A 13,557-nucleotide genomic window follows, 5' to 3' on the forward strand; every position below is an offset into this window, starting at 1 on the left:
TGATTCAATAGCTACTGAGTTTCTCAACATTCATTGAGTCACATAGTGTTGATTGAGTTTGAGCTACTTGGCAGTGATTAGTATGGACTAAGCTTCAATTTCAACCAAGTGCCAAAGTTTTGTGAGAACTAATAGTGTTTTTGTGTATCAGAACATCACTAAGTTTTTCTTTCAAAGCCAAGCTAGAATAGTTGGGCCAACTTTGTGAATTATGATAATATGTGTATTATAGTTGACTCCAAAAAGTTGTGATTTGAATTATATGTAATGAATTGTATCATATCCAAATAAGTATGAGAAGAATAATATGATGAACAAGAGTGTGGATAAACAAGACTACAAGTAGTATAAGGGACAAGAGATTTATCTACCATAATCAAGTGATCATTGCAAGACAAGGAATCTCATTCACCAATCAAAGTTGTAGATCAAAGATTAGTCACTGGTTCATCCTAACAAGTGCATCAGTTAAATCTTGTAACAAGGTAGACTTAATAGTATTTTTCTAAATCTCCTAAGTGTATACTTCATTGTATATTTGTAAATCCTTTAACAAGGTGGATCTCATAGTCCTTATTGCTCCTAATAGGGCAGATTGCTAGAAATGGTCAATTATAAGCCTTGATAGGTTAACTTTATACTACAATACTAAATCTTTTGGGTATCATCCCCACCCCAATTTTACTTTCTATTTTGAAGGTTTCTAGGTCAACATATCTTCTGTCAAAGTGTTATGAATATTATAATGCTTTCATTCTTTCATGTATGCAACTAGATCAGAATAATATATGAAGGATTAATTGGTCAAGTAAGATAATATTTTTATTGGTTCTTGGTTCACCCATCTCCTCTTAGTAAACTTGCCTGCCTTAAATTTCCAACAAGTCCAAGCAACTTTGGCAAGTAGGGCTCTATTTAGATTTTGAATATTACAAATCTAGAAACTACCATAGCACTTTGGGAGGCACACTTGATCCCAACTAAAAAGAGAAATATGCTCATGCTCTTCCCCACCAGACCAAAGAAAATATCTATGAATTTTTTCCAAAATTTTCACCATTACCTCAAAGATCTTGTTGGGGTTTAAAAACTACTAAACAACAAAATGTTCAATACTAGAGTGATAACACTCATATAACTTAAGGATCTGCCAATTCCTATTATCAATTATATAAGTAAACCATTTGGGCCTAACTTCAACAAAACCAAAGGATGGTTTCCTACTCTTTTGGTTCTACTAAACTAAGGCAGGTATACCTAGGGATGATTCTTACAACAAACTGTTGTGTAGAAATTCTTTTAGTTTCATTCTAATTCTCATCTATTACCTACTAACACATGAGAAACTTACTTTACTTCTTTTAATTTTCTCAAACTTGTATGCATCCCTTATCAGCAGATCTGGTCACCATTCTCCTTGAATTTATAAATATTCCTGACAATAGCAGCTACCTAAGATTCAGAGGATAGATATAAATGAGTATTGACCAAAATTTATAACTTTGAACAATATTGAATGAAAAATGATTTTGATTTTATAATTTTTATGATATGTAGTAGCAACATTTATCCTTGTTCACTTCTGACTTATGTGACCAGTGCCTTATCCATTGGGTAGAAATTGACTATTGGTGGGAGATCTAATTCAGTTAACTTGTAAATGAGTTAATTAATTGTAATCACCCATTTCCATTCTTATGAAGTATCCTTTCTATAAACTCATAAACCCTACTAATTCATTGAAACATTTCCATAATTCCTTGAATTAAAAGCAACAGTGATACAACATACAACCCATCTAGATTGCATTCAACCAAATTAAACTTTATTTAAAATGACTTCAAAGTAAACAAACCCATAGAAAGGAGACAAAAATTGATGGCACAAATGCCCCTTTGTATTATCCTTTCAGATGACTAATAAATGACCAATAGAATTCAAAGAAACAACCCAGAACAACTTGCTAGTTCTGTCATTTCAATATATCTTCAGGAAGTACAACTAGGAAATAAACTCAGAATAACTACACACTATTTGACCGACTGTATTCTCTCAAAGACTTAAAATTGTACAAAATGAAGACCCTTACATTGCCTTGAAAACTCATTTATATAGGCATGAGTTACAACAAGCAAAGGGAAAATGTGACTAATAGGTGTACTTCAAATTTTTTTAACATACGTCTGTAACAAAAGGAAATAACTATGAATAACAAAAAAATTGATAATCAAACTCTCCTTTGTGGGTTCGCTTCTATTATTTCCTTTAGAAAGGCAAGAATACTTTGATCGAATTTCTTTATTGTTTTGGTTCCTTGGGATATGTGGCCATCAAATATGATAGTGATGAGTCATCTCCCACTACCTAAGGATCCTCTCTATCTTTATCATCAGTAGCAGAGGTGGCTTCTACTTTTGTACTCTCTTCTTTGTCATCATCTTCCACCTCATCATCTCCTTCTGTCTGTTCTATAGACATAAATTCTTCCTTCCATTTATTGTAAATAGTGTCCTCCGGCAAATGAAAATTTAGAATTTCTCTTTGTATAGTTACTAAAGAATTTGCATTTGCCTCTAAATCAACAAAATCTTTTCTGATGATATTAAAGAATAACTATACGTTTACCAACTCCTCATTTGTCATTGCCCACAACAGATGACCTGCTTCATTTATAACCTTATTTATTCTCTCGTAGAAGGATTCATCTAGCTCCCTCTTCCATTCTTCCTTTTCCTTTATTTTATCAACTGACTTTAGAGCACAAGGGAATAAATCAATTTTTTTCACAAAATACTGGGAAAAATAATTAGTTAATCTTCTATAGAAAGAATCTTGCTTATCATCAAAACCTTGCAACTTATTTAGTAAATAAAAAATTCCTTCTATCTGATGATATGTTAGATGAATAATAGATATACACATAGTAGTGATATCTAAACTTCTCTCTATCCACTTATGTACAATGGGTCTAAATATAGCTTCATTTTGCTTCAATTCATCCCTGATTGTTGAAATCCTTGATAATTGCTCAAAAAATGTGGGCCATTCTATCCTATCTATTAAATACATAATACCTTGCCTCAATTTTTCTTCATACTAATTGTTAATCTCTACATGCATTGCATACAACTTATTCTTCTCCTCTTCAAAATCCTCTACAATATAGAACTGAGGGCTTTGTAGGGTATCAAGTATCTCAATAATTGGAGTGGACTTGGAAGGTTCAATTGGTGGCCTAGGAGGGTATACAATCCTCGGTCTGCTAGATTCTCCTACTTTTCTTTTCCTAAGGACCTTCTCCATTTGAGATACTTTATTTTCCAGTGACTGTATCTGCATACCCCTTTCCTCATATGCTTTCAAAACTTCTTCAAACCTAGCATTGAGTTGGGAAAATTTGTCTTCCTCTTGGCCAGACACTATGCTACCAAATTTTAGCATCTCTGATGCCATTCCAATTATTTGTTTACTAGCTACCTCACCAGCCATGAACACTGTCAATGCACCAGTATGCTCTGCAATGGAAATCTCATGCATTTTGGTATTCTCCATTTTTTCCATGGACCATATAACAAGGGCTTGGTAAAATGAATCATATTTTCCAAGCGTAGGATGCAAGAGTATTGGCACTTGGAAATGAAGAGGTACCCAATAATTTTTCTAACTTCTACCTAACATCATATACCTGGGCATCCTACTGATGGCCAACTCCATATTTTGGGGAGAGTGCAACTCCCTTATTTTTAGATCTTCTGGCAATCCGATCCATCTTTGAAGGGAGGCTTGTATAGCATTAGGGGCATTTGCAGAACAATGCTGCACCCAATCTAGAAATGCGTGTTCACAAACAGGGTGAATTTTGGTAGCAACACTTTGATTATTGTTAACAGAAAGCCAATCAAAGAATACTCTATGAGTGTTTTGTACTTCTAGTTGAATGTACAATGGTTCAAACATTTCCTTTTCCCTATAAGGAGCAGCTTGGTTCTTTTGACTAATCTCATTCTACATCCATGATATAATGGTCCTAAACTATACATCTACCACATATAATAGAGAATTCCAATCCTTATCATCTAGAATAGCAAGATTATGAAAATATAACTCATATAGAAGATTTTGCAAAGTCATCAAAACTAATTTGAATGCTGCATAAAATTCCTGGGGAGTGTGCAAGGAAGGGTTCAACCCCCGAGTAATTCAAGACAATTGAAAATTAATCATTTTCTCCTTTAGGAACAATGTGTAAACTAGAGATGGTGACCTACAATTTACAAGCTCTAGAATGAGCTCTGTAATCTTCATGACACATTGTTGCAAGACCATAATTTCACTATCCCTCTCTTCAATTTGTTGTGCTTGTTCTCTGATAGTTCTGAGCAATTTCTTCCTTTCTAGGTCCCAGTTTTCTTTTTCCCATTGAAACTGTTGGTACAAACTAAAGCTAGCTATTAATGGAGTAGAAATGTCCAATGGTGTATGATGATAGACAATAGGTCTATAATCATCAAGGTGGTGCTCAGGATGATGGTGGTTAGCATTGCTATCATCCTAAGAATGCTGATGTTCAACAAAGTTGTTATTTTGATAGGCAACAATATTATCAAATTTTTTTGAAGGGGCAACAACTGCAGGATGGGGTGCAATAGTCATTTTAACTTGAAATTTTTCAACAATTTCTTGAACTATTTCTTGTGCAACAGATGGATATTCCTCTAGTGGTAGATTATCAGTTTCCTCCGTTGGCTATTCAAAACCCGGACACTATTTCCTCTAAGGACTTCATGTCACTATCAATATTATAAAGGCTATTTGGCTTTAAAAGAATTTCCTCAAGATCATTTTCATGTTTAGGAGTAGGTTATGTGTGCTCATGTACTAATAAGGGGAATTGCTCAAGAAATTCATCGTGCACGGAATGTTTCAAATAAATTTTTTGCTCGGTGAACTCTTTTCAAGGAGGCATTTTGAATAAAATCCTAGAAAATTTACAACAGCTGATACTTGATATTTTAAAAGAGTTGGATGGTATTTACCTGCTAGAATTTTCACTTTTGCACTATGTGACTTCTTCTGCAATTTCACTGGATCGCTAGCTAATAATTTTCGTGCCTTGGCTCTAAAAATTTTGTATGCCCTGATGTTCTTTCTGTGCTTTGGTGATTCATTAATGGTGAGATCATGGGTTCTTTTCATACATTGAAATTCCATGCATGAAATCTGAATCATATTTACTCTTAGTAAGCGTTACCTCAAAATTACAACCAAATTTGAATCCCATCTGTAGATTTTCACCAGATCGGATGGCTCTAATTTAAAAAGCAACAAGCTTTACGGGTTTGAAAAATAAGGCTACGTGTCACAATAGTGCTTGCCCACATTATTTAAATTCATCACAACTTAGAATTGTGGGGAAGTGCCATTCATTGATCAAGACAAGATCAATGATCAGATTAATTCACTTTTGAATTGAATCTAGTCAGCTATATTGGCCAATGGGAAACCTCCATATGAGGTCACACCTTCTAACAACATTCCATGCTAGCAGATCCCATATCTTCTTCTGAGCGAGCAAGTACTTGACATCATTGAGTCCACATGTCATGCTAGCACATTCTCACTTTTCTTATCTAATGAGCATTTTCAAATTATAGGCTTGCGTCAGTCGTCGATCTTCAAAAGATCAACGACAACACTAATTATTGTTGGAATTATGATATATTTGTCATTAGTGCAAACACTTATTTGATTCTGAATGCTTACCAAGCTCATCACTTATTCTATAGTTCATACCAAGCATTCAGTGGTTACCTTATAAGTTCAACAGGTAAACAATTCACACCAAGCATTCTAGAGGATACCGAGTGAATGGGAAGTTCAGCAGTGTTTACCGAGTGAAGAAGGTAAATGAAAGAAAGAAATGTTTATTGAATGAAGAAGGTAAACAAAAGAAAGCAGTGTTTACCAAGTGAACCAAGGTAAATGAAGAAGATAGTTTCTACCGAGTAACAATACATCTACCGAGTCGCCTATGGTTACCAAGTTCAGAACTACGTCAGGTGATTAGTATGGATCGAGCCTTCACTTCTACCAAGTGCATGACAATGCCGAGTAATGTAGTGGATGCCAAGTATCAAAAGGTCACCAAGTCAGTTCAATGAACTTGAGTTTTCTACTATCTGGCCGACTCAGTAATGTTTTGTTCACTTATATTTTGGCCGACCTTGTAGTTGTAAATAATGAATGGTATATATGTAATGTATGATATCATTTGTAAGATATATGCTGTGTATAAAAATATATGAGAGTAAGGTTTACATATGAAAAGGTATTGCTATATTTTGAGAAAAGTGAAAGCAAACCAATAGCAGAGAGAAAGGGATTCAACAAGGTCAACACAGGAGCAGAGAAGATATATCTATCACATCAGGTGATCAATGCAAAAGGGATCTTATCAATAGTTACAAGTAGATCCACTACTTCATCCTAACAGGTGAATCAGTTTGTAAATCCTTTAACAAGGTATACTTAACAGTATTTTGTAAATCTCCTAACAGAGTGCATACTTCAGTGTATGTTTGTAAATCCTCTAACAAGGTGGATCTAGCAGTCCTACTTTCTCCTAACAGGGCAGATCATCAGAAGTGATCATTGTAAGCCTTAATGAGCCAACTTTATACTGTAGTATTAAAGTTTAGTGGGTATCATCCCCACCCCAGTTTTACTTTCTAATTGGAAGGTTTCTGGGTCACCAAATCAGTGTGTTCATGAGTTATGAATGTTTATCTCTTCATGCATATAGTAGATTAGATGGATAAATGGTGAATATGTTATTATACAAAATTGATTTAAAGTTTTAGAGTTACTGATTCACCCCTTCCCTTTCAGTAACCTATCTTATCCTGAATATTTCCAATAATTGGTATTAGAGCATTGTGGCTCTCAGGATAAAGTTTGATAGCTTGAGCAAAGATCAAGGACAATGGAGATATTTAGACTTGACAAATCTATTGAGAATGAAAAGCTAGATCTAGAAATGGCCATGGCTCAACTCAAAGAAGAAAAGGAGCATCTTTTTCAATCTCTAAAAAGAAGGAAGGAACTTGCAAGACAAATGAATGATCATCAGTATATTGAAAAAAAGATTGAAGACCTTTTATCATCAAGCAGTTCAAATGAAGCTAATGAAGCAATCAAGGAACTCCTAGAAAAGAATGGTTCTCTACAGGAAGAAGTAAGAAAGCTCAAAAAAGAACAAGAAATCCAATCCATCAGGCTATGTGAAGTTTTGGAACAAAGAAACAAGGAAAATGAAGACTTAGAAGTAAGAAATAATCAATCCCTTCAGCATGAAGATCTTGTAGGTCAAATATCTAATGAAAATGAAGAAATTATGAATATAAGATCTGAGAATGAAAGTTTGAGGAATGATTTAATCACTGAAAGACAAATCAATGCAAGCTTACAAAGTGATCTAAGATCTGAAAGACAAATCAATGAAAGTTTGGAAAATGACTTGATCACTAAAAGGCACGTCAATGAAAGAATGATGAAATCTCAAATAGACATGACTCAATTAAATCAGAAAAGTGAGCAAAACTTTCATAAACAAAAAGGTAAATCTGGTCTTGGATACAAGGAAGAAGGTGAAACCTCCAAACAAGGTGCTCAAAGGAATCAAAGACCCACTTGCAATCATTATGGCAAGATAGGTCATACATCAAAAAAAAGTTGGAGTAATGGAAAGGAAAAATTCAATGGCAAATGCTACAACTAAAATCAACATGGTCACAAAGCAAATGAATGCAAAGAGAAACCAAAGTTTGAAGGCAAATGTCACAAATGCAAGAAACAAGGTCACAAGGCATCTAAATGTAGATCCAAAGCATTTGATCCAGTAGAACAAATTATCAAAGCAATATTTGGTTGGGACTACAATACTTGGTGCAGGTGTCACTATTGTGGAGAATATGGACACATTGGGATAAACTGTGCAAGACATCACCTAAGAAAGAAGGACACAACCATAAGATGTTACACTTGTACTGAACTTGGTCATATAGCCAAGAATTGCATGAATAATGGAAGAATTGAAGATGAAAAGAAAGCTAAAGCTGATAACATTCAGAAGCAGATGAGACAACAGTGGATTCCTAAATCTACCGAGAGAGACAGCTCAAATGATGGTCATGTCACTCAAGAAATGGGTGACTCCACCATTTCCAATTAGATTTAAGAGGAATCAAGAAACTACATCTTATAGCCATATCTTAAGCAATTCCAGAGTGAAAAAGTGCAAATGGTCAAATCAGTATTTCAGATACAAAGTTCAAAGAAAGGTTATCATTCACCGTGTTGCATCTATCGACCAAGGTTGGTTGAAGACCTTACCGAGCTAGGTAGGGAGTGACTAAATTTTTGTTTGACCATCGAGTTGCAAGGTTCTATTGAGTAGATCGATGACAGACTAGCAAGCACTATGTCATCTCATCTACCTTTGTACCAAGCATTAATGATGGTATTTCCATCAAAAGGATAGAAGTTGATTTCATTTTTCACCGTGACTTAAGAATACTCAGAGCTAAAAGATTTCCAGTGAATCTAGAGCAAATCCCAAGCAATTCCAAGTGAATTTCCTGTGAAGAATTTGTTCAAGATTTTTCTTATATTTATTGAGTAGCAATGGCATCTGCAAGCACCAACAGCAAGGAAAAAAGAGGTTTAGAAATGTTGGTAAAGAATATAGAATTGAAAGCGCCCAACTTCAAGATTGTTCTTGCCGTTGCAGAATCACTCGACCCAAATGGAGCTCAATCACAAATACCACCTAAGGTACTTCTTATCAATGATATTCATACTCATTTCAAATGTTCTATTCAAAAAATTAGAAACCTAGAGATGGACAATGTCCTAGGTGAAATGAGTATAGATGGCTCTTTGAAACCCAAATTCAAGTATCTAGAAACCAAGGGCTTGACTCATATCTTGCATATGCCTAGAAACAAAGAAGATGATTCACAAAATCATGGGTCTCCCTATGCTCAAAAAAACCAAAACCACCAAAACCCTAGGTCGGGAAGAGCTACAAAAACTAACCCTAGCCAAGTGGGATGGTAGAGGTTTAAAGGTCAACACTGTACTTGATGTAGAATTAAGATTTGGCATTCATATAATTGCATATAAATTATACAGTTCCAGTAGATTAAATAGTGTACCTTACAAAGCTGTGGATTTGGCCCTCAAGATTGTAAAGAAAAACCTTGAATTTGATTTGTCGAAAGTAATGTTGAGACATCTAAATAAAAATATGGATAGCATAAGGACTTCAAATAATAACCCTTGTAAATTCGGTTCTCTATTAATATGTTTATTTTTCTATGTACAAAAATTTTTTCCATCAAAAGGAACAGTAGAATGGGGAAAAGACATTCCAATTTTGTATCAAATAAATGAGTTTGTAGCAGAGATGGGTGAAATTTTTGATAGTATTATGGATAATTATTTTGAAGACTTCAAGGAAAGGATAAATAACAGATTCATAATTCCTCCCAAGCTTGTTGAAGATTATAAGGATGATGTATGCTTCATGGTTGACTATGATAAGGTATACATTCAGGCAGTCAGACCTCGAGTTGCATGGGTGAAACCTCTTCCCTATGAAGTAAATATTGATGAAGCCAGAGATATCATAGAAGCACTGGTAAATGAGCCAATAGACCCAATGCAACAAATTTTTGGAACCTATGATGAAGATAAGGCCAGAATTGAGCTTGAAATCAAGCTACCATAGGCCATAAGCAACGGCAAGAGGAAAATAGCCAAATTGAAAACTACAACAGGTCCTCTTATGCTCACCAAGAGAAAAGGTGAAGAAGAAGGAGGAGAAGAAGAATCTATAGAAGAACAACAAAAGAAGAAAGGTAGGGTAATCATTACCAAACCTAAGAAGAAACCTACTGCAGTATTTACCAGAAGAACCAAAAAAGGTAAGCAGGAACCTATACTAGTCAGGCCTACACCCACATTCGAGCAAAGGCTCAAACTATTGAAAGAAGGAGCTAGCATCACAAATTTTAAGGCATTGAAATTTGAAACTAGAATAGTTGCTAAGAAAATGTAGATTGAGGAACTGGTACTCAGTAAGATGGGTAAATGGAAATACTCCCCAGACTAGATTGCCCCTCAAATCTCAAAAGAACTATTGGAGAGATTGCAACCGAGATGGGAGTCAGCCACCCAAACGGTAAAAGATATTTATGAGCAATTCCTGAAGAATCTTCGACCAAGTCTCACTAGAGCAGAAGTAAAAACTGAAATGAAAAGCCATGAAGGTAAAATGATGATCAGATTCCACACCTATTTGATTTTGATCAAAGACATTAAGCATGTTGTAAATGATGCTACAAACATGTGGAAAAATATCTATCATCTACATAAGCCCAGTGAAGACCCAGTGGAAATCAAAAATGATGACAACAACAATGATGATGAGTTTGATAGCACTCCGTCCATCATAGTCTCACTAGGAGAGCTGCATGCACTGATGGAAGATAAAGAGGAAGAAGATAAGGAGGAAGAAGCTGAAGAGGAAGATAAGGAGGAAGATGATCTAGTGAAAATTGCAGCAGTAGTTATTGCATCCCTTCCTCACTCTCTACCTAAAACTATGACATCATCAAGGTCGGAGTCAGCTTCAGCAGGTTTGATAACATCTACATTAGATTTATCATCTGCACCTGCCACATCTTAGCTCTAAGTATCATCAATGGAAGTGTCTACCAATTTATCTACTGAGCTGCATCCCTCTTCTTCAGCTATCGAGCTAGCCTCCTCAGCTCCATCATCATCAGTCGATATAGCAATGAGTTCCACAATTTTCTCAATTCCAATTTGTTCTACAATTTTGTCAGCATTATCTATATCTACTTCATACCCAGTTAGTTTAGATACTATTGTACACTCGAAAAGGTGCACTTCTCTAAATCATTCTATCCAAACGATTTCATGAGTTGGAATGCTTAGATGCCGGCTTAGAGCTCCCTATCCACAAAGTGCAAGAGAGTATATTTCAAGAATAAGAAGGCTCTCAGATGAGCCTTAGAGATACTCTTCTTGCTAGTAAACCATGCAATGGGAGGTTCCAAAGACAAGATGCAAGAATGCAAATGTCCCAAGGAGTTCCTCAAGAATGCAATGCAAATGAAGATTAAACTAGAATGAATATGAAAAGTACAACTATTCTAAGCATGGATGAGAGTGTTACAATACCATTATTAAGCTATGTGAGATTAAGCTACATGTAAAAATGAAAGCTAAGCTAAGCTAGAATGCCATGATGCCATGGATGAGAGAATGTAGACAAGAAATAGAAGTTCTCCACAAAGCTCCAAAGAAACCTGTTAGAAAACCTGCAGCATAACAATATTCAAAATGAGGATAGATTGAGGGGGAAAGCTCTCTCCCTTTTAAAGATGTATGGACGGTAGAGATCAAGATGAAGATGGTGGATGATCAACGGTGGAATTTGAAAAGAGGAGTGATCCATGTACACACACAAATCAATCAATAGAATATAAGTTGACTTGTCATATAAGACAAAATTCACAAAGCCTCTTCTTTTAATTGCAAAATAGAAAAATGACTTTATGTGTGCACTTTAAGTGGGTTAGAAGAATGGTGTCTTTTATTTAATTAAAAGGGGACATGTTCTTTTAATCAAATAATGAACTTAGGATAGCATAGTAAAACTATAGGTTATAATCAAATAAATTGATTATTAGCAATTTGGCTTAGGTAAGTGATTAAATTAATTTAGCCAAAATGTTTAAAAGGGAGCTAATAGTCTAGATGACCATTTTCAGGTGATTACAACTACATTACCAAGTGTATCACCATTTTTGGCAAGTACTCCAGTTTTTGATCTAGTATATACTCTTATTAGCACTCAATCCTCAAGCATCCCAGTTTTCACTGCTAGTCCTTCCATCTCTACTATTGTGTCTATTCCTAAGGTCAAACCAGTCATCATAGAAGTCAATCAAAAGCAACCATTAAGACTTATGATCATTGGAAAAGAAATTCCTGAAGATATTGACTTAGACACAGAGATAGTAATTCCAAAGACTGACTATGAAAATGTTACCATTATAGAAATGAGGTATGCTAGTCAACTAATTGAGATGAAGGCTATGTAGAAGCAGCTAAGGTCTGAAAGGGATAAGGAATATAGAATAATTGAGAATGCCCAGAATATAATTACAGAAGCTGTAGGTGTTGAAGTAGATTCTACTCAACACATTTTGATTCAGTTAGAAGAGGCTGTAAATAAATTCAATGAGGACACCTCTGGTTAGGATAAATTGATTGAAAAGGCAAAAAAGAAATTTGATAATAAGGTGCTTGAGTACATTGCTCAGCATATTGCAATAAAACAGGTAGATTTGACCACAATTTTGGTCAATGTTGAAAATTCTTTTAATAATGTAACTTCACTTTTTGCCAAACTTTGTGATGTTACCGAGTATACCAAGGAGATCAAAGAAAAATTAAATAAAATTGATGAGGATATGAAGGTCAGTGCCCAAAGGTTGCAACTTGACCCCAGTTCAAGTTCATCCCATCATCTCAAAATCAGATTTTTGTCAGAAAAGCAGGTAGAATTGTTAAGAGAAGAAGCAAGAATTAGATCAACCTTGATTGAAATTCAGAATATGATTCTTCCTATCATGGACACAATGCAAAAACACATTGTCTACTCCAAAACATTGATCCATGACAACAATTTTTCAGTTGCAGATCACTTGATTGAACTTTCAGCAGAAGTTCAAATAGCACTCTCCACTTGCAAAATTTTGCAAGATAATTGGGATAAGACTTTGGCTCTTATTCTCAAGGTACATTCTAAGTTTATCTCTCATTTTGGTGTTTCTGTGTAAATACATATTGTTTACTTTGGCATTATTGTCAAAAAGGGGGAGCTAGAGTACCAAAGAAGAGATAGATGTAAATAAAGGAAGCCATATGTAAAGATAGAGATATTTGTAAATACTATGTGCATATTGTATGGGGGAGATATATGTAAATCAGTATGTCAAATTTTGCACATAAGTTTTGACTCATAAGTGTTTTTGTCACTAATACCAAAGGGGGAGATTGTTAGAATTATGATATATTTGTCATCAGTGCAAACACCTATTTGATTTTGAATGCTTACTGAGCTCATCACTTAGTCTACAGTTCACACCGAGCATTCAGCGGTTACCTTATAAGTTTAGTAGGTAAACAGTTCACAACAAGCATTCCAGAGGATACTAAGTGAATGGGTAGTTTAGTAGTGTTTACTGAGTGAAGAAGGTAAATGAAAGAAAGAAGTGTTTACCGCATAAAGAAGGTAAATGAAAGAAAGCAATGTTTACCGAGTGAAGAAGGTAAACAAAAGAAAGCAGTGTTTACTGAGTGAACCAAGGTAAATGAAGAAGATAGTTTCTATTGAGTAACAATACATCTACAGAGTCGCCTATGGTTACCGAGTTCAGAACTACGTCAGGTGATTAGTAT

This window comes from Cupressus sempervirens, chromosome 2, assembly GCF_028749045.1.
Source record: "Cupressus sempervirens isolate cs-2001-9-10 chromosome 2, ASM2874904v1, whole genome shotgun sequence".
In the NCBI taxonomy this organism is placed as follows: domain Eukaryota; kingdom Viridiplantae; phylum Streptophyta; class Pinopsida; order Cupressales; family Cupressaceae; genus Cupressus; species Cupressus sempervirens.